The sequence below is a fragment of the Globicephala melas genome, chromosome 16, assembly GCF_963455315.2.
Source record: "Globicephala melas chromosome 16, mGloMel1.2, whole genome shotgun sequence".
Lineage (NCBI taxonomy): Eukaryota > Metazoa > Chordata > Mammalia > Artiodactyla > Delphinidae > Globicephala > Globicephala melas.
The window spans coordinates 38,139,164-38,165,594 of record NC_083329.1 but is presented as its reverse complement, the minus strand read 5'-3'; the positions used below and the strand labels follow the sequence as shown (position 1 = coordinate 38,165,594).

The following is a 26,431-nucleotide window of genomic DNA, read 5'->3' as shown; positions in this document are numbered from 1 at the left end:
ATGGTGTTATACAGACCAAGATCTAGGATAACCCTGTTTGAAAGGCATTGTCTAGTTCCACTGATTACTTTTCATTTTGAATGAGTCACATTTTCCTGCTTCTTTGCATGTTTTTCTGTTATAAGGTTGACAACTGGGAGGTGTTCAGTTTGGTTCTGATGGCAACTAAATTACTGGCAGATCCTCTCAATTCCGTCAGGCTTGGTTTTATAATTGGTTAAGATAGGTCTATTTGAGATACGTCCTTGGTCCTAATGCATGACCCTTAATCATAAGGCATGGTCTTTCCGGTGTCTCGGAATGGTGAAGGTGCTCAGCAAGGTCTCTCCACCCTGGCTAGCCCAGAACTCTCCATTTCCCTCCATACTGCATGAACCTTGCTATGGCCATTCTCTTCCCTGCCTGGGAACAGCTGCTCTCTGCTAGGTCTCACCCTGTATGGCTACACATCTCAGCTTCTGGGTTCCCCTCTCATAGTTCCCTCCTCCCCAGTAGCCTGCCATACAAATTCCAGCCTCTTCAGCAGCCCTGAACTCTGGAGACCCACCGTGCTGTAACAGGCTCCCCCTCCTTGGTACCCCAGGAAGGGAATGCAGGGAACAGGGAATACGCTCCAGCAGAAAACTAGGGCAAATGTGGGTCTCACCTCATGTGACTCTCTTCTCTCAAGGATCAACGTCCTGGCTGCCTGTTTTCCCGTGACTGACAGTAACTGGCTCGTGTACTGTCCAGTTTTCTAGTTTACTGAAGGAGGGCCAAGTCCAGTACCAGTTACCTCTCTATTTCTCTTGGTGCCTTCAACACTAAGTGATGCTTGTGGGACACAGAGCTGCTCTATTGGGAAGAGTTAAGAATCAAATACTTGGAGCATGTAACAAATGCTCTTTATTTAAACATTTCAAAGAAACTAACAATCTGTTTCTTAGAAACGTTATGTGTTTACTTTTATTGCAGCACTGTGGCAAGAAAAACGCTCTCTAGCAGTCAGGCAATTCTAAATAAAATGACAAGAAAGTGTCTCTGTTCCTTCCAGAAAGCTGATACTCACTTCAGATAGCCAGCTGGCTATCACTCTGACATATATTTCCCTTTATTTCCATAACTCTTCCTCCAAATGGCAAAATAAAACACTATAGTCTAGCCAAAGAATCCAAAGTTAGTTGCTATTCTTTATTTTTCTTGTTTATGTGCATGTACTTAGGGGTGAGGAGAAGACTCCTTTTCATATAAATCATTTTCTGGCATATTTCCATTTCCACTTCTAACCACTGGTGAGAAAATAATCAGAGAAAAAGTAGTCCAAAAGAAAACCTGCAACCCCAGATACAAAGTTAATCAAAAGGAAACTGGCAAACAAGAACAGTATTTTCTTCTCACATGCTGTGAGAAAAGAGGAGTTTGCCATCACAGGAAAATGGAGATTAGGCCTTTCCCTGCACAAGCCAGTGGATCTGAGCCACGGGCGCGTGCACACATGCAGCTTTCCACACGGCGCACCACGCAGAATGGGGGACGACCCCTTTCTACTTCTTGAGCAGACTTTCTCCATATTGGACATGCACACTGCAGCCCATCTAATTCATTTTCTCTAAAGGAATCGGTGCATGGAAGTTACATCTCTCTTCGGTTTTACTCCAGGCCCCCTAGAACTTAAAGGCGAGCGTCTGATGTAAACGCAGTGTTTATCTGTCCATTTGCCTGCCTCACCGTGCAGGCACTCCCCATCCTCGGGGGACTCTTACATCAGTCTTCTCAGGTCTCAGCTTCTCCGTGTGGACCCCGCTGAGCTCTGTTTCCTCAAGTCAGCATGTGTCCAGCACTCTCATCAAGTGGTTCCCCTTTCTCAGGAATAGAGTCAGAGCCCCTGGGCTTCCCAAAGAAAGACCTCTGCGATCTGCTCCCTGCTCAGCTTTCCCCGTCACCCCCCACAACATGCTATGTCCTGTGAATGAAAACCCAAGAGCCGTTTCCCCTTCATGAAAGACCCCTTCTTCCCTTTCTCCTCTTGACTAAATCACTGAGGCTTGATAACCTCTGGGAAATATGTCACGATCACCATTCAAAGCTGGGTTAGTGCCTCGACCTTAGTATCCTCACTGTACCTGTGCTAACCTTTACAATGATAACAATGTTTACTGAGCGCTTACATGTGCTAAGCACTAGGGGCACTTAGCACGCACTATCTCATTGAGTGCTCACACCACCTCTGTAGGTAGGAGCTGTTAACAGTCTACCCTGCAGATGAGCAAGGGGACAGAGAGGGTCAACAGCCTCCCGCATGCCACACAGCCAGTGAGGGGTGGGGCCAAAGAGCTTAAAGGCTTTCTATAAACAGTACTTAACATATTTAACTGAAAAACTGACAGTATAACTGGTGTTTCCAGGGAAAGGCCCAGAATGGCAACAGATGATGACCCTGTGACAGCATTAAAAGGGTAAGAGTAAGATGTGAGAAACTCATCAGAATTCTTTAGAAGAGGATGCCGTAAAGTCACTCATAAACTAACGTCAACTGTGACGCTCATAAAAGAACAAAATATTTCATCAAGACAGGGGACCAGCAATTTCAAGAATCCAGGAATATACACATGGCTCAAGCAAAAAGTATTTAAAAGTAGTGGGGGAAATGGAAAAGGATGTTCTTACTAGAAACAAACAAAAATTGGAATTCTCTGGCGGTCCAGCGGTTAAGACCCTGCGCTTCCACTGCAGGAGCAAGGATTTGATCCCTGGTCAGGCAACTAAGATCCTGCATGCTCTGGGGTGCAGCCAAAAAAAAAAAAGAAAAGAAACAAACAAAAAAATGTATTAGGTCAAAGATTAAAAGGACTTCTCACAGGGAAGAATCTGGAATATTTGTGTAATTAAATCAATTCTATTCTCAAGAAGCTCGTATACTGCACAACCAGTAGGATCGATGCTCCATGTTAGCTAGCACACGAGTAAGTGAGGACTGGGGAACGGGCAAAATCCTGTTGTAGACCATCTGGGCCCTGCATGTCACTGGTCCAGTATGTTCATTCCTGGCCCCAGGTTGTGGAGTTGGGGACCTAACGAAGGAGGCATGAACAGGACTCCCATGACCAGCTGCCCCCCAAATGGCACAGTGTAAAGCAGACAGTATGAGTGTTTCAGCACCATGCATCGCCTCACACAGGGGAGGCGTCTTCACATGCAGACCCTGACTGTGAAGGAGGATGTACAACTTCAGGTCATAATTAATATCAGCCAGAGTCAGAGTGACCAATGCTGTGCTCCACACTTCTAGAGAAAACTGAGAACAAAACAAAACAGAAAAGGACCAAAAGTAGATGAAACCCACAGGGATGAAAAGTATGAAGCCCACAGGGCAAGTCTAACCTAGGAAAGAGAAAACAAGGAAGACTCCACCATTTAACATCATTTTAAGCACTACCCTGCTGAGAGCCATGGACAGCATTTTTCCATTCCCACTAAAGACAGCATAGAGAAAATAGTTTTAACCTGAAGTATGAAAAGTTTAGCTTCAATGTGAAGACGTTCCTAAAGGCAGAATTTTTAACAAAGGAATATGTTGTTTGTATACCCATGACATGCTTGCTATGATAATTACCAATGTTTGGGGCTCTCATATTTGTATTCAAGTAGTATTGGCGTTATGATTCTGCCTCAGAGAAGTTGCAATAATAACAGGTAACACAACTGTTTACTGGGTGCTTTGCTATAGGCTAAAGGTCGCTCAGGGAGACCTGAGACAGAAGCTCAGCTCTGCTTGTGCTGTGGGCTTCACACAGTCTTGCCTGATTCAAAATCCAACCTCTTAACTACAGGGACAAGGCTTACTATTTGTAAAGTGGGATAATACCTGCTTCATGAGGCTCTTGGAAAGACTCAGTAAGTTAATCATAAAATATTTAGCCTGTGCCTACCCCACAGTAAGCACTTAACAAATGTTAGCTATTATGATTGACAAATAATTTTAACCTTGCCTGGGTCAACCTCTTCTAGTTATTCAGTCTCTGATCCTATTAAAGTCAAGATAGTTTATGTCAATGAGGCAAATACAACTTCAAGATGAAAAAGAACTGGTCATGCCTTCAACCATTTCACCTGTCCATATCCATCCGCTCCTTCAACAGAGTTTCACAGTGAGCCCACCATGTGTAGAGCACTGGGGCAGGGCCTGTGCAGAATACGAAGACAAAAATGACATGGCCCATAGCTATGCTCAAAGAACACGGTCATCTTATTATTAACCACAAACACTGCAGAATACTCACTACGTGCCAGGAACTGTTCTAAGCACCCTAAGTGCCGTGTGTGTGTGTGTGTGTGTGTGTGTGTGTGTGTGTGTGTACTCTTTTAATCCTCACAGCAACCCTTTAAAGTAAATACTATTTATTATTCCCAATTTATGCATGAGAAACTAAGGCACAGAGATAAGTAACTTGCTCCATCTTTCACAGCTTGTAATTGACAGAGCTGGGATTCAATTCCAGGCTGTCCAATTTCAGAGTCTTGGGCTCTTAACCACTCGATATATTGCCTCCTCCGAGACTTGACCACTAAGAACTAGAGCAAGGACAGATTATGATAAGGGCCCAGCAGGAACATAAATAAAGTGCAGTGCTCATGAGTGAGCTGTGCTATCTTAACACCTAACACAGAGTACGAGTCCTTTAACTACAGAATGATGTGTTCAGGCACGTGATACCAACCAGACCGAAAGCCATCCATAAAGCACTGGTGTCTGCCACTCTGAAGGGTCCTCTTCTCAGCGATTTAACACGTGCTAAAGGGAAAGAGGAGCGCTCGGAATCTGGGCTTAGAAGTCAGACATGCCTGGGTTTCAATCCCAAGTCCTCCAATACAGCCTTGAACAAATTTCTTGATCTTTCTCTGTGCTTCAGTGTCTTCACTAAGGAGTAAATGAGATCATTTATACAAAGAACTTCATTCTAGTACTTGGCACTAAGGACTATATATGTAAAATAATATTAATTAATCAATTAACTAATTAAGTACTGGTTTGCTTCAAGACTCAGTCCTAAGCCATATGGAAAAACCCCCAAGTAGACAATACCAAGTTAATAGACCAAGAAGAATGCAATCTGTAGTATCTGAAATATACTGTGGATTCATCATGAATAAATATGAACTACTGTAATTTAAAAATATTATAAGCCTGTGTTTCTAAATGCTAGGGAATAAAAAAACCTTCCATTTTAAGAGATAAGAGGGGCTGCTGTATACTAAGGGCCGACTCTGTTCTTGGTCGCACAACAGTCACTTCACAGATGTCACTGAGTCTTCAGAGCCACTCAGAGGCTCGTCAAATGATCCAGATTTTACAGGTGAGGATTCTGAGCATCCCAGAGACTAAGGAATTGGGCTCCACAATAGACAGCGGAGACTGTTGCTAAAAATTAGAAGACTCACCCGTGAGGCAAGCAGGAACGTAATCTTGGGATCAGGCAGTCACTCCACAGAGCATTTCTTTGGCACTCGCCGGACTTTCACTGGGCAACATTCCATAATGTAATCCAACTCTCATCCCCAAGGTGTGTTCTGTGCTTTAAAGAAGCCCAAATCACTGAAAGGTTAGGATATGTCACCCATCAAAGTGACATACTACTACAGATCTCATTCTATCACCCAATTTAGTCATAATGGCCTTGGGAACATTATCAGAGAGGCGTGATTTACAAACTGCTATGGCTCTCCAAAAGTGACTAAATTTCCACAAGAACAAATTGGGTTCTAGAGCTGGGACACTGTGAAAATGAACATCCACAGCACAGCACAAAGTATGTGTCTGGGTGAGACTAAAGAAGGAAGAAGTATATTGCAATATCCTTTTCTCGTTTTGTTTATAGCAGAGGATCCTTATCACACATAGTGAAATCAGTGACTCCCGAACTTTCTTATTTGTGGTTTTCTCTGTGTCAACTCGCCCACAAGAAAAAGAGGAAAGCAACAAGAAAGTTCCCTGTATAAATTCTAAGACTTGAGTCTGCTTCTAATACTTCCAGAATCTGAACTCCATCCTTGACAGCAGAGTCCACATTTTGATCGCCACTGTATCCTCAGCACAACACATGGATGGGTATACCATAGGCCTTCAATAAATATGGGTGATGTTCACGCCCAGAACAATACAAAAATGTAGGGGAAGGAATTCCCTGGCAGTCCAGGGGTTAGGACTCCACACTTTCACTGCCGAGGGCCCAGGTTCAATCTCTGGTCGGGGAACATAGATCTCCCAAACCAAGCTGCAGCCAAAAAAAAAAAAAAAAAATTGTAGGGGAGAAAAGGTGAGAAGGGCTGCCCCAGGAAGGATCACTTAGCCCATTCAAGCAGGACTCAGCACCAAAATGCTGCTTGCAACTGAATAATTTTAAGAAATGTAGGATTTTAGGAGTTCAGATTTTCTGATTTTTTTTTTTTGGAAGGAACACATATTAAACTTTGGGGGCAAAAAAATGCCTCCCAGCCCCTCTTAACTATTCAAAATACTTGCCGATATTTTGAAATACTTACTGGCCTAAAATATGCCTTCTAATCTGCTATTTCAGAAATATGAATCATATATGTGAAAAATTTACTGCTAGCACTGTGCTAGATATAGCCGACACAAAGAAGACCAAGACTGGGCCAACTAGAGTTTAATAGAGACACAGACTGTAAACAAATAATTACAATACCATACAATTAGAGCTTCTGGCAAAGCGAGTTGAGTGTGGAAGGGTGCAGAGGAGGGCAAGACTAAGCCTGCTGTGCATTTCAATCCCACATGTGAGGAAGGATCTTTCTTTTCCCAAAGTCCTTTGCAATTTCCTTGTCCAATCCTCATTATTTTCTTTAAAGCAATAAAGCAGCACAACCCATCTACGTACTAAGTACTTGAAATAGTCATCATGCTCCTCAAACATCATCACACCCCCATGAAAAACTGCACATTACTTTAATGCATGCTAGTTAAATAAGAAGTTTCTCAATTAATGACCAGCCACACCATAATACTGGTTGCTAAATACATACACAGCTTCAGAGTTTAAATAAGCTGTACCAGGATTTTCTGGCCCTAATGTTTCCTCCAAAATCCCTGGCCTTCTTATAGCCAATTAAAACTGTATGTAATTTTCTGTCCAAAAACCTTAAAGATATAAGCCAAATGAATTGTTTATCTAAAATCATCACACCATCATTAGCAGTTCATTTCATTAAATGATTTACATGCTACCCATCTGCAGGAAAGATTCGAGGCAACGTTCGATAGAAGATACATAGGCACTTAGAAGTCACAAATGTAAAGTCATGAAATGAAAGAAGTTGATTTTCCAACCACAAGATAATGCTGTTGGTGTACTTGAACAGTAAAATTTCTACATTTCTAATAGGCAGAGCAAAAAGGGAAATGAGGCAGGCCACATAATTCTGATTAAAGGAAGAACAGAAAAAGGTCTTTCCCCCTAGGTACTGAGAAAGAGAATCATCTTTTTTTTTCCTTTTCCATTATGATTTATTATAGGAGATTGAATATAGTCCCCTGTGCTATAGAATAGGACCTTGTTGTTTATCCATTCTATATATAATAGTTTACATCTGCTAACCCCAAACTTCCAATCCATCCCTCCCCTACCCCCCACCCCCCAGGATCATCTTTTTTTTAACAATGGCTTATATAATACATGCAGCAGCATTGTCATGTGGTTTCTTATATTTTTACTATGAGTATAATATTAACGTGTACCTCAGAGAAGGTACTCAGGGAGGCAATGACAATATAGAAATAAACACCCTTTCCTTCTATCAAGTTTAAAAGTCCTAAATAAGATGACTGAAAACACATCGGGCAGGAAGGTGTCACAGAGAAGTTGGTCCCCAAAACAAGATCTTCCAGGAAAAACCAATCCAAAATTTTTTCTAATACATCAGCACTAAATAAAAAGACCAAAAAAACCCTACACTAATGAGGAAATGAGGATAAAGTGAAATGACTACTTTGCCCCATACAAGAAAGCATTTGGCATCATGTATCAAGACCCTTAAAAGTGTTCATACCCTTTGACCCAGTTCCAGTTTGAACCTATCTTAAGGAAATAATTAGAAATGAGGGTAAAATTTTATACATCAATGTTTATCATGTTTTTACTACTAAAATTCAAAATTACCTAATTGATCAACAACAGGGAAATGGTTTAAGAAATTGTGAAATATCCACAAAACAGAACAGTATGCAGCCATTAAAAATTATATGCATGCAGAAATGCTTAAGATATAATATTAAATGAGGAAAACAGGATACAAAAATATTCTTCTAAGTATAATATAATATAAAAATATGTATATACAGGAAAGGAATAGGTTAAATATACCAAGTAAGTTGACAGAATAATGTTTTCATGCCTCTCTTATTTACCTTTATAACCACAGCAACTAGAACAGTTTCCAGGTCATGGGAGGCATGCAGACATTGCTGAATGAATCGTTTTCACCATTAAAAACAACAAATATCATTTTTTAAAATGTCCAGTCTTTTTTATTTGTGCCCTGGCTATTCATAAGAAACAGGTCAAACATTTGTTAAGAAGAGGTGCCTGTTTGGAGCACCACAGTGAAAATATCACTCATGGGGAGGGAGAGGTTTTGTCCCATCTGTCGGTAAAAAGACCACTTGGCAGGAATGATATTCATGCTCCTTTCCATCCCTTTACCAGTGTTGGGTGTGACTGAAGAGTTAGGTTCTTGGGAATTTGTATGAGTGTCCTTGTTATCTTTAATCTACACTCTGATGTTCAGCAAACACTGACTTTCTAAGGTTCATTCCATCTACAAAATTAGAGTCTATGCTTTAAGTATTCTCAGCAGACAGAAAATATAAAGGTTGCTGATCATGCCAGGATCATTTATCTTATTCACCCACATTTGTGACAGGAACCAAATCAGTGTAGAATTATTAAAGAAAGGAAGAGGCATCTAAATTTTAGTTTCTTATCTAAAATTGCCTTGTGGGTAATGTGTTCCACTTTGTTTTACTGGCACCTTGGAAGGGAAAAAAAAAGTTTTAATCAAAAGTTTATTTTTCAAGAATATTTTTCTCCTAATTCATTTTCCAGATGGATCTCATTTGACAAAAACAGGACAAATTCTTTGCTCCTCCGCTAAACTCAGAAAAGTTTAACTTTTTAATCCCCTGGGTCAAAACCCATGGTTGGCCCACTTCCTTTTACAGGAGCCACAGGAGGATGTGATTGAGCTTTGAGCCGTGAAGGTGAGGGCTGCAGGGCTGGAGGAAGGGAGCCTGGTTCCATGATGTGCCTCAGAGGGGGGCTGGACCCCAGTCAACCGCCCAGAGGTCTGGTTTTGTTTGAGGTGCATCACCAACGCTCTCACGTCAAAAAAATAGACACACTGTCCAGAGTTATCATTACTCGCACTTCTGTGGCTTCTCCACGTGTATCACTGGCCACATCTTCACAAGATGAGCGTTCTCCTACTAAAGGGTCTATAGCGCATCTTTTTTAACAGAAGCCTAAACAATTTTTACTGAAAATATCTCTTTTCTATACTCTCTCTCTATGTTGCTGGTCTCCCAAGTTTGGGGCCCTACAATGGAGTTTAAGAAATCAAAATCTTGGGCTTCCCTGGTGGCGTAGTGGTTGAGAGTCCGCCTGCCGATGCAGGGGACACAGGTTTGTGCCCCGGTCCGGGAAGATCCCACATGCCGCAGAGCGGCTGGGCCCGTGAGCCATGGCCGCTGAGCCTGCGCGTCCGGCGCCTGTGCTCCGCAACGGGAGAGGCCACAGCAGTGAGAGGCCGGCGTACCGCAAAAAAACAGAAAAAAAGAAAAAAAAAAGAAATCAAAATCTTAACTCAGAGTTACCTCCCCAGACTTAAACAGTTGCTTATGTAAAAAAAAAAAAAAAATTGCTCATGTGTCCCCACCGCAACAGAGTGCCAGCAGCCCGAGGAAGTGGCAGTGCCCCTGCAAGCATCAGCTCCCAGCCTCACCACCCCTCTGGCTTTCCTGATACCTCAGGATCCCCAGGTCCTGAGGGGCATCAGCAGGAGTCATCCCTGGCTCACAAGGCCCTCTGCTCTCCAGACCTCCTCCCACCAGCATGGGAGAGCAGAGAGCGGCCAGACGTGGCAGCCAGGGACCCTTCCTCTGCAGAGTGGACTACCAGCCTGTCTCCCCTGTTCCTTCCAAGAGGAACTGGGTTGGAAATACTGTATGCCCATTGTTTTATTAATAAAACTTTGGGAGGAGGAGTAATATATACTCACCAAAGGGAAATTAGAAGAGAGGGGACAAGGCACTAACATTATTATGTATTTCTTGCCAACCTGTGTCATTTGAGATTTCAACGAAAGCAGAATCCTAGACTATGCAGATCGCCAACCTAGACAGACACTGCTCAGTATTATGTGAACTTAGGCCTCACTTTACAGTGTTCCCAGAAGAGTGAGCAGACCCCACATGGGTGGAGAAGATTCTGTATTTCTCTAAATGCCTCGCCCACAGTGTATACTCAAAGCTCTCAGCTCTAAACTCTAGCTAGAATGAAGGTCCTCTGAACAAAAGAGGATATAAGAATATCCATCTTCGCCTAAATAGTTTTTTAAAATCCTCATGCGAAAAAAAAAAAAAAATCTATAGCTAACTAAATTTAGTAAACTCAGGGTTAACCCAAAGCCAAAAGATGTCTTTAAGGCCAGACACCTGGAGCCTCAGTATACTAACTGCGAGATACAAGTGGGGACGTAGGGGCTGCGGGACACGCTGACCTGTCTCCTTTCACAAGCCCATTTGTCCCGCCTCCTTTTATGATTTCCGCCATGGAGCCTTCTCCTAAGAATAGTGTCCCACAGAGTATATTCTAAGAAATGCTGCTGCAAAGTATTTCCTTTAAATAAGACCTAAATTCTTAATGGGCTGACTCACTCATGGAGCTCTGTGGCCTCACCTCTGAGAACTGGAAGCCTACCATGGACTAGGCCTTTAGCTGGAAACCTTATAGCACCTGAGGCTCTCACATCTCTGATTCAGCCACTCCTGGGGCAAGGGAGCCAAGCCTAGGCTTAGTGGGTGTTCCCCAGTCACCCTAAGAGTGTATGATGTATGATGTGTATGATGATGTTTAGCAGGGAATTTCCCAGGCAGAGTTTCAAACCAGGCAAATGTAGTCATTATTGAAGTATTAGACTCAGTTTATCTATGTTCCTCTTAACTATACTGATATATCCCTTCTTTCTTCCCACTCTTTAATTCACCCCCAATCACATTTATTCCTCATAATCAGAACCCTCATTTCCTCTGTGCTAATGATCAACTAAATCCAGAATAAAATGTGAGGGACTAACAGCTTCTTAGAACTACCAGTAATGTTTGGATTTAAAAATAATTATATATTGAAATACTTGGATAACAGGTTGACAAAGCACCCTTTAATAATCTGATCATGTTTTTATTTACTGTATTAAACTTTTTAATTACAAAAATAATTACACATGTTCAAATTAAACATTTTAAGTACTTAAGCCCTAAGAAAGAATTCCAGGTACTTGGAATTCAACCACTTAAAGATACTCCAAGTGAACATTTTGATTAATGCCTTTTTCCCTCTATGTTTTTTCCCTCTATGTTTACATATTTCTTTATTGAAACATTAACCTTATATATTCTATTACAGCCTATTTTTCATACATTTTGTTCCATGTCAATATTTCTCCTCAATATCACTGTCATGGTTATAGAATATTCCATTGTATAGATGAATTATAACGTGTTCATCCAAGGCTCTTTGGGGGGCCATCTGGGTTGCTTCCAATGTTCAGTTTCAAACAGTGCCCACTAATACTCAGAGCTGAATCTCGGAACAAAGCTCTACTCATTTGCTTAGAAATTACTCTTAGAAGTAGGCTCACTGAGTCAAAGGAAGAACACACTGTTTCTCAACTGGTCACAGGAGACTGAAGGGAAAAACCAGCCCTCTGACTCATTTTAGTTTGCCATTTCTCTCAACTTCCTGTAGCTGCATTTCCCCAGTCTGTTCCTATTGTCTTTACTGTTAGTCTAATTATTATCCGGTTTTAAGATATTCAAATCCCATAGTCTATTGGACATCCTTAGGTCAACAAGCTTTCTGGCTTAACTCTTAGTCCTTTAAAATAAGATCTGATGTCACCCTCTCTTTTGTGTTCCTAAATTTGTATTCATCTGTCACTTCTCTGATATCTCTAACTGAATGACTGATATGAAGCAGCAACTTTTCCAGGACCCTTGTCTGATCCTTAGTTCAAAACTTTTTTCCTCCCCACAGTAGCTTTCTGATCCACAGGCAAAATAACTCCAGAAGGTTTGGGAGCTCAGAACACGTCCCTCCAAATCTCGAACCCTCCTACTGCTAAGAGCACTTGCCTGGGATGGTGTCTGTGATAAAAAAAATATTGGATTCCCTGTCCCCACCCCCCTCATGATGTAACAATTTACTTAGCATCTCCTGTTTATTTTTTTTAACTTATTTATTTATTTATTTATCCTTGGCTGTGTTGGGTCTTCATTTCTGTGCAAGGGCTTTCTCTAGTTGCGGCGAGCGGGGGCCACTCTTCATCGCGGTGCGTGGGCCTCTCACTATCGCGGCCTCTCTTGTTGCGGAGCACAGGCTCCAGACGCGCAGGCTCAGTAGTTGTGGCTCACGGGCCTAGTTGCTCCACGGCATGTGGGATCCTCCCAGACCAGGGCACGAACCCGTGTCCCCTGCATTGGCAGGCGGATTCTCGACCACTGCGCCACCAGGGAAGCCCTCTCCTGTTTATTTTTAGGAGACCAAGGTGCCAGCGGGACAACGGACGGCAGTATCTTGTTCCATCAGAGTGTTTCCTGAGTGGAACAGTAGCAGCAGTTCAGGATTACTGTCTGGGTCGTAACTCTTGTCCACAGTGTACCACTGGGAAGGGCGAAGCTGCAAAGCAGGATCCAAGAGGAGTGATGGCTCCACTGTCAGAGCACAACTGCCAGCCAGGAAGATGGCTGCAACCATTTGTTTATTTTCCCAGTAAGTAACTTAGCTCGTACTGCATCTATTAAGCCGTGCAGATTCATCAGATGATAAATGCTGGGTCTGTTCTCAAGGAAGCACTGAACAAGATGCAGGCAAACCCAAAGAGCTCCAGTGTTTCTCGTGGCGGTGCATCAGCATTCTCGACAGGACAATCCTTCACTGTGTGCGACTGTCCCAAGGACCAAGGGGCGTTTAGCATCCACACCCTCGGGATGTTCAACCTTAATAATATAGACACCCCTCATCATTGTGACAACCACGAATGTCCTTACAGGTTTCTAAATGCCAGGGCCGGGAGGGCGGGGCGGTGGGGAGGACACCATCACCCCCTGAGAATCTGTTTCTTTTTGGTGGGACAGAATGAAGACTTACGAAATGGCAGAAAACAGTTATTAATCTGGATACGGAATTGTGCAAGCTCTAAGTACCATAAAGGGTCGAAGGAGATCAAGGAAGGCTAAAGGTGCAGAGCAAGAACTGGATAGGAACTGGAGATAGGAACTGGAGAGAGACAGCTATAACCTCTCCCATGGGTCCAGTCCAGGGTTAAAGTTTGTTGTGAAATGCTCTCTCACCAGCACACTGGACTGCCCCTCCTTTAAGCTGATCACACGATCTACTGCAAGTAAAGCACATCCTACACACTCAGCAATGCCAACTTTAAAATGCTGTTATTGTTTCTGCCTTCCGATTAGGGGCAAGTTTTCTCCTTGCATCCTGGGCAGTCAGGGAGGGCAGAAAATAAGGGAGTCTTGTTGAAGGTAAAGGCCACTGCCAGCCTAACCCTGCTGGGCCGCTCCAGAGAACTAGACCAGAAGCACTGCCCCTTCACCGCAGGACTGGCCCTCACTAGGCACCAAGGGGACCAGAGCCTTGCCTGGCTCCTTTCTGCCCATGTCAGCTGTGATCAAAGGACCATTGTGCCCAGGGGGCCAGTGTGTTTAAGCCTCTGGGAACAATGCCCTTGTTGATCTTTGGTGCTCTGGTTGCATAAGGTCATTGACTGGTTTCAACCTCGGCCACCATCAATATCTTCACCTTTTACTGGACAGCACTGGCAGCGGTATATTTTCTGATGTCACTGTTACACTCAGGCAAGACTGAAGAGGTCAGTGAATGAGACATCTTTTATAGATCCTACTCAATATTTACTAATGCCACACTATATACTAGGTATTATATGGCTGTGGTGTTCAAACTTTCAGAGCTTATTTAAAATGCAGATTTCCAGGCCTCAGAAAGTCTGATCCAGTTAAGTTGTGGAGGCAGGAATGTGCCATTTAACCAACCCCGGGTGCTCCTGATACAGGTGACCCATGGGGAAACTTTATGAAACACTGCCACGCAATGACAGTAAACGAAATAAAAAACTAGCATCTTCGTGATGTTTTTTTTTACACTCTATCTCCTTGAAATGTATTTTTCACTAGCGAAATAAAAACTTAACAAGAGATAACTTAATTCTGAAAGAAAATTAGAGTCCCTGTTGTAAAGGACTCATATACAGATATGGTAAGCTTGCAATTAAAACTTGTATTTACATGCATTAAAAAATTACATTTTATTCTCCACATAAGTGCCTGATCACAAGATGAGTATTTGTTATACAAAGCACACTGAATGTAACTATACAACGTTTTATTTGGATAAGCTTTACGAATCTTTCAGTGTTTCTTACTCTATCTTCATGAAAGCATATCTTACATTACCATCTGATTACTTGCATCAGACTGCACGCAAACTAAGGCACAACGAGTTTCCACAAATGTCTAGAGACAAGAACCTACACATCTGGAATGCTATGCCTTTTTCTGCTAGACTGGAAATGGCAGAGGTTTCATGCCACATGCCAATTCAGAGGGACCAGCAGAGCAGAAACAGCTGCCTAGACAGCAGCTAAGAAAGCCAGCCCAGGGGAAGGGAGTCGTAACAGAGGAGCAGTGTCGGGCTTCCCTGGTGGCGCAGTGGTTGAGAGTCCGCCTGCCGATGCAGGGGACACGGGTTCGTGCCCCGGTCCGGGAGGATCCCACATGCCGCGGAGCGGCTGGGCCCGTGAGCCATGGCCGCTGAGCTTGCGCGTCCGGAGCCTGTGCTCCGCAACGGGAGAGGCCACAGCAGTGAGAGGCCCGCGTACCGCAAACAAACAAACAAACAAAAAACAGAGGAGCAGTGTCTGCCTCGAGCACAGGTGAGAAAAGGGGTGGCATCTGTGCACACACAGACCAGACATGCCACACCTCAGATTCAGAAGCACTTAACCTGTTTGTAAACACCACTACTTTCCTTCATTCAACAAATACGATTAAGTGCCTACTATATGCCAGACCCTACGCTAGGTACTAGGGATATACCAAGAGTGATAAATCTACCAATGGGATGGACATGATGCAAGAAGACTGTCTCGGGACTTCCCTGGTGGTCCAGTGGCTAAGACTCCGCGCTCCCAATGCAGGGGGCCGGGGTTCGATCCCTGGTCAGGGAACTGGATCCCACATGCCGCAACTAAAGATCTTGGTGCTGCAATGAAGACCCGACGCAGCCAAATAAAGAAATAAATAAAAGAAGACGCTCTCTAACCTAAGGCTTTACCTGACAAAATGGTATTTTAAGGGGAGAACCAAAGAAAAAATAGGAGTCCACAAAATGTTAAGAAGTGGGGAGGAAAGTATAAGTGAATGCTATTTCTGAGGAACTGAAACCAAGCCAATCATAGCTGGACCACGGACAGGGAGAGGGGGAATGGGGAGGACCGGGGCAGGCCGGCAATAGCCAGGTCACGTGGGACTCCTGATTTCAACTGAAGATCATGGGCATCATGGGAAAGCTGGGTGGGTGATGCCAGTTTATTTGTTTCCCGGTTTTGTTTTGGGTTGGGCTTGGGGGGGGGGGATGGGGGGGTAGCAGATTTTCATTTCAGAAAGAGGATGGGAAAGAATCCCAGTAAATGTAGAAGAGTGACTGCAGTCACCCAAGTGACCAGACCAGCAGGGTGGCAAAGAGTTGGGGAGAAGTTGGTGGATTTCAGATACTTTTTGGAGACAGAATCAACAGTGATTCGGTTTGGGAGAGAATATAGAGGATGAGAGAAAGGGAGAAGACCAAGATGCAGCTGTGATAAAAGTGCTTTGGACACATTCAACCGGAAACTCTGCAAGGGAGCTGGACCAACCACGGTTGGAGATCTTAAGAGAGACTGAAGATTTGAATATATGGGGGTTGCAGGCACAGAAGAAGAAAAGACCAAAAGCATTGATTCCATAGCTTCTGCTTTCCAATCCAGTTAAATTTTATAAGAGTTATGCTGCTACACCTGTAAAGACTTAATACAGCAAAACATTATCATATAAGTCTCTGATTTCCCAAATAACAGCACTTATTGCAATTTTTACCTCTTGTAGCAACTTAATTCAAGCAACAAGAAAACTCCTGCTATTGAAAATATTTCCTAAAGGTTTTGAACTTTCCTGCCTTGTAAAGTATGGCACATCAATATAATTTCACCTTTCTTTGGAGATTAAGTACCTTACATCTCCTAATGTCCTCACGAGGGGCATTAATTTGACCCTTCAGAGCTCTGCCTATACAGTGATCTTCAGCCCCTCCCAGAACTTCCCTCGGCTGTGGGAATGGGGACCACCTAGCTCCATCTGTCATACTCTAAGTGCACAGAGCTGTAGTAAGTTGCCAGACTTGGATTCAAGGCCAGGAGATGGGGCCAAGATCCTTGAAACTGTAATAGAGCCATCCACTCTTGGGAGGTTTTGGCAGGGGAAAAAGGCTTGTTTCATATTCAACCAAGAGAACCAGAGGACAGCCTTCGAAAGTCATGACTAGGACCAAACTGTCGGACTTATCCACCTAAAAAAAGGACTTTTATTCCTGGAGCTGACATTTTCCTGTCTGACAAAATACAAATCTCCCAGGACAAAGGCACTAAAACTGACAGTTATTTCACTTCAAGGAGAGTTTCTGATTCTTTCCTACAAACAGGTTTTAATAGGAAAAGTTCGAGATGTTGGCATCCAGGCGTGGAAAAGGCTGCGTGTCTCACACCTTTGCCTAAAATCACCCTGGTGGGAACTGTTATTTTTTTCTTAATATCTTCCCGTAGCCACCACCACTAACATCAGATTTTCAAGGCACAGCTTCGAAGTTCCAGCAACCAAATTAGACCCTGTGGGAAAGAAAGCTGAAGACAACCACACCCTACAACTTCCGCTTTTCATTCTTCAAAGACTTGCACTTCATCCAAGACGGGTATAAACAAAATTTTCCGGGTTCTGTGTGTCTAAAATGGCTGGAAGTACATTTAATCTTCCCCTTAAAATTATTTTTATAAGTTCACAAAGATCCGATGCACATATGTATTTACAAATCACTGTTCTGAAGTGCTGCTACTCATTTAATTCTTAGACATCTGTTTAAGAAAAGACTACGAGACACATGAAAGACTAAGAAAAGAGAAGAGAAACTACAATTTCTATAATCTCAACAATCTGGGCTAGAGCAAGAAATAGGCATATTTGTCCATAAAAAATAAAGGTCAAAAGAGTGAGGATTTATAAATGACACGAGTCAAAGTAAAATGGTTAAAAACCAAAAACATTGTTTTAAGGGCCATAAAGAAAAGTTTGTGAGAAAGCAGAAAAGCTATATATATTTAATATAGATATAAAACTATATATGTATATTATGTATATAACACGTATATTATATGTACATATTCCATATATTATACATAAAATATAAAATGCTAGCTATCTATAAATTATATATATCACAATGATGTATATTATGCAGAAAGCCCCAAATCTTCATTGTTAATTGGTTTTTATTTTTCAGCAACCATTCAAGCAAGTTTTGGAGGTTTGGGTTGTTGCAATGTAATGCCAATGGCGAAAAAAGAAAAAGGAATGTTTTTTCTAATCTCCCAGTTTTTACTGTTTTTAACATGCAACTTCCCTGCTTTTCAGACCAAAGGCAATGCCAGCAGTGTCTAGACTCGAACCCATTTCCCCACCCACACACAGTGTCTACAGGACACAAGTGACATTAGGCATCCACATCTGATCTGCTACAATCCAGATAGCACAGGAGAGTTACATCAGCACCCAAACTATCTTGGAGACCAAGTGTTGACTTCCTGCAGAGCAGTGAATGTTTCAAGACAAACATTTTCCATTACAACGTGCAGCTGGAAAAACTGACTCTCAGCAGGGCTGGCAACCTGACTTAGGAGTGACTCTAAAATCAGAGGCTGATTTTCATATCACTTGGAATCCGGGGCAGGGAGGATGCACCGGGAGGAAGGGAGACCGAAGACATGAGACAGTGTGCTCCAGCATGTCTGCACAGCAGGCCTGACAATCAAGTTATTTTAAAAAGCCAGGGCGAGTAGATATACATGTTACATATCTAGCTGTAAAAACTGCTAACCGTTAGAACAAAAGGGTTTGAGGTAAAAACAAATCTGCGAGTGAAGAAGAAAAGAATCCTACCGATTCAAGGGAAAAGGAGTTTCTGTAGGGATGTAACCTGTGGGTGAGTGAACCCCTGAAACAAAGTGTTTGTGATGTTCCACTTCCAGAGGTGGCAGAGGGTGCACAGGAAGATGGTTCTGAGGACAAAATAACCAGGCATGGAGCAGTCGCTTCAGCAAAAAGTAGATACGAACCATTGGCTCCCAAAAGGCAAAGCCAAATAATCTGCATGTTGCAACCAAGAACTTGACTTAGTGTGGTCCAGTGACCATGCTGTGAGCATACTTTACAGACGAGCTTTTAAACCAAAGCATTTTTTTCATTTGACTTGATTCCAAATATTTTTTAGCTTAAAAAAAAAAGAAAAATAAAATTCAAACCCACATTCACTCAAGCAACAGAAAAGTGGCCAGTACAGGAGCCATTTAAAGAATGCAGTTTTACAGCCGTCACAGGCAATCCCAGGGTGGGCATCCCCAAAATGGCTTGCACGGGCAGCACTACCACAATCAGCACTTACCTTCCACCAGAGACCATTCTGAGGAAGAAAATAACCCATTTGGATGTATAGGTTCTGATGCATTTATTTCTTAAATGTCTGCTATACGCACATGTACTGACCTAACTTGCAGGAATGTGATAATAAAACAACGATATCAGGTAATGGTTATTGAATGTTGGGGGGTGTCTGAGGTGTTTTTTTGAATTAACCCAGTAAGCCTCGCAATAACTCTGAGAAGGTTACTTTTATTGTCCCATTTCACAGGTGAGGAAACTGACGCACAGAAAGGTGAAGCGAGGTGCACGGGTCACACAGGGAGGCCTACTCTTGCAAACACCATCTCCGATGCAGGAGGCTGGAGCTGTATACCCCATACTTCTACCACTAAACGTAAATGCTACATTAACCATGACACAAGCCTGCTGCAGCGAAGGAAAGCTGGATTAAGAGTCTTCTTCACTTCATTTGTGTTCCCACCTCTAAGATAGATCCTCAGTTGCAATTAAGAGTTTGCTTTTCCTCACATTCAGTTTCTTCCTTAATAGAAAATTTATGTCAAAAGCTTTTACTGGGCTTCCTTGGTGGCGCAGTGGTTGAGAGTCCTCCTGCCGATGCAGGGGACACGGGTTCGTGCCCCGGTCCGGGAAGATCCCACATGCCGCGGAGCGGCTGGGCCCATGTGAGCCATGGCCGCTGAGCCTGCGTGTCCGGAGCCTGTGCTCCTCAACGGGAGAGGCCACAACAGTAAGACGTCCGTGTACCGCAAAAAAAAAAAAAAAGCTTTTACTGAAAAGCTAAGACAGATAATGCATCAGATCCGACTAACTGCAAAGTCCAGGAAAGTAAACCTGAAATAGATCCTTTGTTCAACAATAAACTAAAACGCAACCTTGTGGTTTTAGAGGGTGAAATGTTTTGAAGATGTGAAGGAGACAGGGAAAAATAGAAAGTGTAACAGGGCGCCAGGAAGATAGCAGGAGTGCCTGCAGCACACAGCCCTGTGTTCCGTAAGCTCAGTCCAAACATGCCATGAGCCCCAAGGATGGGGACCTGATACAACCATCCCTCTTCATTTGCCCAAAAAGAAACGTGAAGCATGTGCCATTTATTGCCATTTACGTGTTCAAACTACTGAAACTACCTTCATCTTCAATTTGTAGCTGGTAAATAATCTGGTTAAATTATTCACAGTTTCGGTCTGAGAGGAGGAAAAAGAGAGGCGAAAGGAACACAGCCCTGATGGCTATGGTTGCTCTAAGGAGAAGACGGTAGCACTGTGCAGTATTAACAAAATCAAGAGAAGGGGAAGTGACCAGCTTTGAGGATGACGAGGCAGCTGTTTCACTGAAGCACGTGTAGAAGGAACGTCATGAACCTACCTCAGTAGGGAGAGTTTTGTAACATTAAAGGCAATCACAGGGCCCCTCTGTGCCTGGCATACTTGAAATTCCTGGCGTTAGGGAGGGCACAGAGAAAGCAGCCATCCTCAACAGTGCTTTTAAAAATGCTTTCTCCTTCCAAGTTTCTATAAGCAGTGAGTTTCGAGAGATGTGCTGGTGTGTCCCTGGTTGATGATTTTGTTGGTTGGATGATGTGAGAGGCGGTCAAATGATTTCCTTCCTCGTGGTCCTGCGTCAGAAGATTTTCTTGCTAAATAAACAGCACACTATAGCAACACACACAAGGAATAGCCACTGCAGTAAAATCCATGGAGACGGGATTTTAAAAAACAACAGACTCTGCGTAGAACACACGGCACTTGCATTCCATCCCTTATACCTACTAAGAACCACATAAGGTAGGAATTTTTATCCTCATTTTAAAAATAAAAAAAATAACTTGGAAGTTCTCTTTAATGAAATGTTTCCACCACATAGTGGGTATCACTGCTCAGGAATGAGCCTAACAGAGACTCCTGGTTGGCAGAAATGTGCCTGTGGACGTGCAAGTGAGCATTACCTGGTTTATTAAATTAATTCACCCTCACCTGAAGAGGACTCATGTGGAAACAAGGCACGGGAGAGCTACTCACTGCTTCTATTGAACCAAATGCACAAATCACAACATTTGAGGCTGGCTGAATTAAATAATAAAATAGGACTCTACTTCAGAATCAGGAGTAAAGGGCAATTTTGTAAGTTCACGTCATACCACTGATTTGGTGAATACGCTTCCCATTTTATAAAACACGTAGATTCTAATGTAGGAACATTTATCCTCCTAGTCGTATGCAAAAGAAGTGACAAGTTCAAAATGCCAGCAGCCAATGAACACTATGTATTCCCAGGCTTAGTCTCTCCACAAGGCTGTGGTTCAGTAAGTCTCTCTGCACCATCAATTATCAGAAGCATCACAACTTTTAAAATAAAACCACCACCAAATGAGGATGAAGCAGGAAGTTCAACAGGAAATAATTCTGAAACTGATGGCAGACAGCCTCTGAAAACCAAATTAAAACTTCATATCCCATTAACTTGGATTGTGTGACGTTCCAAGCTGGGCGGAGCTCAAGTTCACCTTTGACTCTTCTCCAAGAAAAGGAGACACACACATAACTATAAGGCCACTAAGTATTTTAAAACAACCTGGTTTTTTATTGTTTAAGCTTATTGTTTGTAAGCAAACAGATTGCTCAATCACGAATTCCTCTCTCTTTTTCTCCTCAGATTATGAAAATAACCTAGTATATGCAAAAAAATCTGTGGGGGGCTAAGGGTCCCTTAAGGGTCCTGCCTTTCTATTTCTCCAGGCATCCGTTTCTAACAGTTTCCCAATGAAGCAACTATAAGTTCTGTTCCCTCTATCTAACCTGTGTATGGCTGCCAAACTAATTATCCTAAAGCATCACTCTTACCAGCCCTCCTACCAAACACAGAGTCAAAATCTACTTGGCCTGCTTTTCAAGGCCAAGACATCTAGCCCCACCTTATTTCCTACTGCCCTTCCTTCCCACCCCTCCACTCCAGCCAGACTCCTGCACTATCAACCCCTGAACATGGTTCTCCTTGGTTTACAGAGGTACACTGACCACTGTCCCGCCCTGAAACACTCCTCAGCCTGGGAGGCTGTATTAGTTACCACTCCTGGGGGCCACCTGCTCCTCTCACCTCTCCTCCTCAGCCGCTTTTGATAACTTTTACCTCTGCCCAACCCCTAAATGGACAGCCATCTCCCAGGATCCTACCCCTTTCCCTTCTTCATCCAAGTAGTAGGAGTCTGTGAGTCAGAGATGGAGGCAGCCCTGTCTTAGCCAGAAGTTTCAAAATTATCTGGCCGTGGCTCCTTAGAGAATTGGGGGATTCTAGGGCTGGAGCAAGAAATATACAAGATGCGCCTAAAGGATGCTGTAGGGCCAGAAAGAGTACTAAAATGCACGTTCGCGTGTGCATGCGCACACCCACACACACACAACAATGGGAGCCTGTCGAAGGGCACAGGAGCCAACTGAAAGAGCTCCCAATGGCCAAAGCTGGAGAAATTTTGAGCAACAAAACAATGTAGTTTTGGACTATAGCCCAAAACATAACTTGAATGGCCAGGAATCCATGCTGATAGAATTGAATGAACGAATGAGGGAGGATATGCAAATCTGTGCAGAAGAATTCAAAATGATTTATGTAAATACTCCACCCTCAAGAAGGTGGAGCATAGCTCCCTCCTCCTTATGTGTGGGCTGTACAAAGTGATTTCCTTCCAAAGAATAGAATATAGAAAGAGGGGTAGAGGAGTAACTTTACAGTGGAGAAACTTGACAAACACTATCTCAGCCAGGTGATCAAGGTCAGTATCAACCGTGGTAAGACATGTTGACACTATGTATTGTAGATACGATGAAAATGGATAAAATATGGTATTCCTCATAAAAACCCGTAACCCCAAACTAATCCTGAAAAAATACCAGACAAATCCCAACTGAGGGACGTTCTACAAAATGCCTAAAAAAAACAAAAAAAAAAATAGTACTCCTCAAAACTATCGAGGTCATCAAAAACGAGTAGTATCTGAGCAACAGCCATAGTCTAACAGTCTAGGAATTTACGGAGACGTGACAACTAGATGTAATATGGCACCCTGAATGGGATCCTGGAACAGAACAGGGATATTTGGAATTTTGAATAAAACATGGCTTTAGTATTAATATTGGACAATTAGTTATGACAAATGTACCATACTAATGTAAGATGTTAACAGCAGGGAAAACTGAGCATGGGGAACGTATAGGAACTCTCTGTACTATCTTTACAACTTTTCTCTAAATCTAAAACTAATCTAAAATTAAAAGTTTGCTTTGAAAAATTATCTTTGGCTCCTCCATCTTCCCTGCTGTATTCCAAAATGTCTCTTTCTGTTCCCTCCTCTCCCATTCCCTTGGTCATTGCCCTCCCTAGTCTTTATTCCCCAACCCATCCTCCACACCGCTGCCAAAATAAGTTTTCTAACAGGTAAATCTGAGGGTAACACCTTCCTGATCAAAGCTCTTCAACAGCTACCCCTTACCTAGATCAAGGCCCAGATAGTAAATATTTTAAACTCAGCAAGCCTACCCTACTCTGCCAATATAGCGCTAAAGCAGCCATGTACAATATGTAAAATGGATGTGGCTGTGTTCCAATAAAACTTTATAGAAACAGGCAGAGGGGGCTTCCCTGGTGGCACAGTGGTTGAGAGTCCGCCTGCCGATGCAGGGGACACAGGTTCGTGCCCCGGTCCAGGAAGATCCCACATGCTGCGGAGCGGCTGGGCCCGTGGGCCATGGCCGCTGAGCCTGCGCGTCCGGAGCCTGTGCTCCGCAACGGAAGAGCCCACAACAGTGAGAGGCCCGCGTAACGCAAAAAAAAAAAAAAAAAAAAAAAAAAACAGGCAGAGGACTGGATTTGGCCCACAGGGCATATATATATAGTGTGTCAAACCCAGGCCTAGAGAATCAAGTCTAAACTCTAAAACTGACATTCAAGGTATAATCCACATAACCCCTGACCCTTCTCTCCAGATGAGCCCTCCTTCCTTTGGCTAAGTTATTTGCTCCCACACGGATGCACCCCCTGCTTCCCCTCCAGCTAGATGAGTTACAGCCCCTCTTCTGTGAAGTGCCTTCAGGTCATTCCACGTAAAAACAACTTCTCCCTTATCATAATTCACAGCATATCTGGACCTCTATAACTCATCTGGCACATTATCAGCTAAAATATTAAAAATCATCATATATTATCATTCAATTTTGTGTATTTGTCAGGTTTTGTTCTTTCCAATCAATTCCAAGTACGTTTAAATTATTAAGTAACACAAAGTCAGTAAAGGCATCCTCCATGCCTTCAAAAGACTGGCAGGTAATAAGTAACTGAACTAGTACTTCCTAAAGTGTGTTCTAAGTACTTCATGACATGTTAACAGGTGTACCCTTTAAAATGAAATTTTTTTAATCAACTAAGTCTGAGGAATTCTGGGTTCAACTAAGTTAAGCAGCTCTCTCTGTCCTAGGAATTTTCAAAGCCTTCATTTTACATTGTGAATCTCCTTAAAGAAGGATATATTACACAATAACTCTCTAATCTGTTAGGCCATGGATTTTTTTTCACATTTTTAGCATCTGTGTCCTGCAGAACAGTTAGGGAATTGTTGAAATTAAGTATACTCCTACCAGGTGGACTGAAAGTTCCAATTCTTTCTATTTGTCACTGTGGTAGGCTGAACAATGCACTGCCCCCCAAAGATATCCATGTCCCAATCCCAGGAATCTGTCAATGTTACCTTATATGGCCAAAAAAAAAAAAAAGGACTCTTTGCAGATGTGATTAAGATCTTGAGATGGGAGAATTATCTGGATGGGCCCTAGACGCAATCAAAGGTATCCTTATAAAAGGGAGGCAGAGGGTGATCTGACGCTAGACAGAAGAAAAGGTAAAGTGACCAGGACACAGAGACCAGAGCACTGCAGCCACAAGCCAAGGAATGTCAGCAGCCACCGGAAGCTGGAAGAAGCAAGGAACGGTTTCCCTCCTACGGCCTCCAGAGGGAGCACTGCCCTGCCAACAACCTGATTTCAGCCCCCTGAAACTGATTTTGGATTTTCAGCCTCCAGAACTGAAAGAAAATAAATGTATGTTGTTTAAGTCACCAAGTTTGTGGTAATTTGTTACAGCAGCCATAGGAAACTAATACAGCCACAACGCCAATCATGGTGCTGTGCTCTTTGCTAACGTTAAATATGCTTAAGTGACGTCAAATTAGCCCTGTCCACAAATTAGATCACAGTTAGCCTTAGCTAGTGAGCTTCCATCATCCACTTAAGGGAAACGGTATGAGTCAGTGGTCAGGAATCTGGACCTGGGTTAAACCACCTAAGTTTAAATGCCAGCTCTAACATTTACTAGTTAATTATATGACCTTGGTCAGGGTGTTTATCCTCTCTGTGACTAAGCTGCCTCATCTGTAAAATGGGACTATATTCACAGAGTTGCTCTGTGGATTAGATAAGATTATGTATAAAAAGCACTTAGTGCAGTTCCTGACATACAATACTCACTCACTAAATGAACACTACTATTTTACATTACAGTATTATTGCTAGGTAGAGGCAAAAGAAAAATCTACTTTCACCAAAAGCTAAATCTCATACTCTTTTATTCTCAGTTTGGCAAACTAAACGTCGTTACACAATTTCTAGCTTAGGACATTTAAAATGACCTCAGCAAGGTAAGGCAAGTGGAAAAATTCATGCTTGCCTCTCTGAATCATAGCTTTTAGGTATGTGACTTGATAAATTATGACAGCTAATAGCTCTAAGACATGCGCTTAGTGTCATGCGTTAAATTCGTGTCACTCACTAAAAAGCCTAAAGCTACTCTTCTTGTACAGGTTATCTTATAGGTCAAAGAGCTAGCAAAGGGGCTCCCCTGGTGGCACAGTGGTTGACAGTCCGCCTGCCGATGCAGGGGATGCGGGTTCGTGCCCCGGTCCGGGAAGATCCCACGTACTGCGGAGCGGCTGGGCCCGTGAGCCATGGCCGCTGGTCCTGTGCGTCCGGAGCCTGTAGAAAGAGCTAGCAAAGGCGTATTTTCTTAATTATTAAGCTGCTGATGTTCCATTTGTTAGTCTTTATCTTAATGTATGGGTATGCTCAGAGCAACAGATGAAATGATTCTGATAGGCCTCGATATAGGGATGTCACAAGGTGACTGGAAACAGCAAAGGAGATAAGGGTCTTGGTACAACATACAAAAGTCCTCCTGGCATGTCTTCCACCTCTTGGTCTCTCCACACCTACCACTATTCTCCACGGACAACCTAGGCACCACTTGCTGCAACATCCTACAGTGTCGCCAGCCTACGTGGGTGATTTACGAGCTACCCTACAACATACCTGGTCATAAATATTGGCTCACCATTGGTCACGAGGTGCTTAA

General features: G+C 43.0%; 1 protein-coding gene across 10 annotated transcripts in view; it reads right to left on the bottom strand.

Moving 5' to 3' along the window:
• SGMS1 (sphingomyelin synthase 1) overlaps positions 1-26,431 on the bottom strand; it is a 291,689-nt gene that overhangs the window by 201,370 nt on the left and 63,888 nt on the right. For 3 of the 10 annotated variants that reach the window (XM_060285953.2, XM_060285956.2, XM_030864967.3), the window contains exon 3: positions 5,419-5,552. The exons of 5 other annotated variants lie outside the window; for them this stretch is intronic. The gene's annotated coding sequence lies outside the window, so the exon portion shown is untranslated. The remainder of the gene's footprint in view (positions 1-5,418; positions 5,553-26,431) is intronic. 2 more of the 10 variants (XM_060285954.2, XM_030864968.3) reach the window with 1 other exon arrangement.